Raw genomic sequence first — 2,569 nt, forward strand, 5'->3', positions numbered from 1 at the left:
GGTAACATCAGTGTTTAGTCATCTAGCTGAGAGGTAACATCAGTGTTTAGTCATATAGAGTCATCTAGGCTGAGAGGTAACATCAGTGTTTAGTCATATAGAGTCATCTAGGCTGAGAGGTAACATCAGTGTTTAGTCATCTAGGCTGAGAGGTAACATCAGTGTCATATTAGTCATCTAGGCTGAGAGGTAACATCAGTGTTTAGTCATCTAGACTGAGAGGTAACATCAGTGTTTAGTTATCTAGGGTCGTAGGGTATTGAGTGGTATTGTAATTTTTTGGGCCAAACCTTTTGGATGCTAAGTTTCTCGTAGAAAAATGTTTAACAAATGTAAATAAAAACAAAAGCTATGTGGCCTTGTGGTGCTGTAAAACCTTGGTAGAACATGGGTGGAGTAGGCCTTGTGGTGCTGTAAAACCTTTGTAGAGCATGGGTGGAGTAGGCCTTGTGGTGCTGTAAAACCTTTGTAGAACATGGGTGGGGTAGGCCTTGTGGTGCTGTAATACCTTTGTAGAGCATGGGTGGAGTAGGCCTTGTGGTGCTGTAAAACCTTGGTAGAGTATGGGTGGAGTAGGCCTTGTGGTGCTGTAAAACATTGGTAGAACATGGGTGGAGTAGGCATTGTGGTGCTGTAAAACCTTGGTAGAACATGGGTGGAGTAGGCCTTGTGGTGCTGTAAAACCTTGGTAGAACATGGGTGGAGTAGGCCTTGTGGTGCTGTAAAACCTTGGTAGAGCATGGGTGGAGTAGGCCTTGTGGTGCTGTAAAACCTTGGTAGAGCATGGGTGGAGTAGGCCTTGTGGTGCTGTAAAACCTTGGTAGAGCATGGGTGGAGTAGGCCTTGTGGTGCTGTAAAACCTTGGTAGAGCATGGGTGGAGTAGGCATTGTGGTGCTGTAAAACCTTGGTAGAGCATGGGTGGAGTAGGCCTTGTGGTGCTGTAAAACCTTGGTAGCTAGGCCTTGTGGTGCTGTAAAACCTTGGTAGAACATGGGTGGAGTAGGCCTTGTGGTGCTGTAAAACCTTGTAGAACATGGGTGGAAGGCCTTGTGGTGCTGTAAAACCTTGGTAGAACATGGGTGGAGTAGGCCTTGTGGTGCTGTAAAACCTTGGTAGAGCATGGGTGGAGTAGGCTTTGTGGTGCTGTAAAACCTTGGTAGAGCATGGGTGGAGTAGGCATTGTGGTGCTGTAATACCTTGGTAGAGCATGGGTGGAGTAGGCATTGTGGTGCTGTAATACCTTGGTAGAACATGGGTGGTGTAGGCCTTGTGGTGCTGTAAAACCTTGGTAGAGCATGGGTGGAGTAGGCATTGTGGTGCTGTAAAACCTTGGTAGAACATGGGTGGAGTAGGCCTTGTGGTGCTGTAAAACCTTGGTAGAACATGGGTGGAGTAGGCATTGTGGTGCTGTAAAACCTTGGTAGAGCATGGGTGGAGTAGGCATTGTGGTGCTGTAATACCTTGGTAGAGCATGGGTGGAGTAGGCATCGTGGTGCTGTAAAACCTTGGTAGAACATGGGTGGAGTAGGCATTGTGGTGCTGTAAAACCTTGGTAGAGCATGGGTGGAGTAGGCATTGTGGTGTAGAACAGTAGGCCTTGTGGTGCTGTAAAACCTTGGTAGAGCATGGGTGGAGTAGGCATTGTGGTGCTGTAAAACCTTGGTAGAAGCATGGGTGGAGTAGGCCTTGTGGTGCTGTAAAACCTTGGTAGAACATGGGTGGAGTAGGCCTTGTGGTGCTGTAAAAAACATGGGTGGAGTAGGCATTGTGGTGCTGTAAAACCTTGGTAGAACATGGGTGGAGTAGGCATTGTGGTGCTGTAAAACCTTGGTAGAGCATGGGTGGAGTAGGCATTGTTGTTCTCATGTGAATTTCCTTTCTTATTCAACCAATGCCTACTTCTCAATTAAACCATTGTTTTTTTGTTTCTAATTGCCATGGTTTTTACACCAGAAGGTGATTACAACAAAGTATAATTAAGCAATAAGGCCCAAGGGCGTGTGATATATGACCCATACACCACAGCCAAGAGCTGTTCGTAGGCACAGCAATATACCACAAACCTCCGAGGTGCCTCATTGCTATTATAAACTGGTTACCAACGTAATTAGAGCAGTACAAATAAATGTTTTGTCATAACCGTGGTACGCGGTCTGATATACCACGGCTGTCAGCCAATCAGCATTCAGGGCTCCAAACCACCCAGTTTATAATACAATAGAAAAGGGAGAAAGAAAGGTCTGCCGGGAGATTCTCTCTGTGCTTCAACGGGAATGTTGGTTAGGAAAGAGAGAAACATTTAGAAAACTGTTTATTGTCGATGCAAAAGACTAAATTGTACATTTAACACTTCCCTGAAACGGGAGCAAGAAAGAACTCTGTGTATGTTTATTTTTCATTTGGAATGCAGTTCTATTCATTCTACATCTATACTAGTGCTACACATCTATACTAGTGCTACACATCTATACTAGTGCTACACATCTATACTAGTGCTACACATCTATACTAGTGCTACACATCTATACTAGTGCTACACATCTATACTAGTGCTACACATCTATACTA

At 45.0% G+C, this 2,569-nt stretch overlaps 1 long non-coding RNA gene across 1 annotated transcript; it reads right to left on the reverse strand.

Moving 5' to 3' along the window:
• Positions 1 to 598: 598 nt before the first annotated feature.
• Positions 599 to 1,662, reverse strand: LOC127931287 (uncharacterized). Its single transcript, XR_008140618.1, has 3 exons — positions 1,616 to 1,662; positions 1,286 to 1,329; positions 599 to 640 (listed from the first exon to the last, which is right to left on the reverse strand). It is a non-coding gene; the product is annotated as an uncharacterized LOC127931287 (long non-coding RNA).
• Positions 1,663 to 2,569: the final 907 nt, after the last annotated feature.

The sequence above is a fragment of the Oncorhynchus keta genome, chromosome 7 (assembly GCF_023373465.1).
Source record: "Oncorhynchus keta strain PuntledgeMale-10-30-2019 chromosome 7, Oket_V2, whole genome shotgun sequence".
NCBI lineage: Eukaryota > Metazoa > Chordata > Actinopteri > Salmoniformes > Salmonidae > Oncorhynchus > Oncorhynchus keta.